At 46.0% G+C, this 239-nt stretch overlaps 1 protein-coding gene across 1 annotated transcript in view; it reads right to left on the reverse strand.

The window, feature by feature from the left end:
• PDE9A (phosphodiesterase 9A) overlaps positions 1-239 on the reverse strand; it is a 49,134-nt gene that overhangs the window by 47,900 nt on the left and 995 nt on the right. The gene's annotated exons all lie outside the window — the stretch shown is intronic.

A 239-nucleotide genomic window follows, 5' to 3' on the forward strand; every position in this document is an offset into this window, starting at 1 on the left:
GCGTGGTGGGACAGGACCGTGAGTATCAGCTCTCCCTTTACCCCATTTCTGCGGTCACTTGCGCAGCAAAGGGGAGGGAAGGGAAAGGGTATCTTTTCTGCCTCTTTTTAAAGGAGAAACAAAAGGCAAGGCTGGATGAAATGAAAATTTAGAGCGGAAAGACGAGAGAAAGAAAAATATTTGAATGTTGCAAGTCAGAGTTTGCTCGCTCTTGAGCCTCGCAGCGGCTATTATTAAAA

This window comes from Apaloderma vittatum, unplaced genomic scaffold (genome assembly GCF_000703405.1).
Source record: "Apaloderma vittatum isolate BGI_N311 unplaced genomic scaffold, ASM70340v1 scaffold9382, whole genome shotgun sequence".
In the NCBI taxonomy this organism is placed as follows: domain Eukaryota; kingdom Metazoa; phylum Chordata; class Aves; order Trogoniformes; family Trogonidae; genus Apaloderma; species Apaloderma vittatum.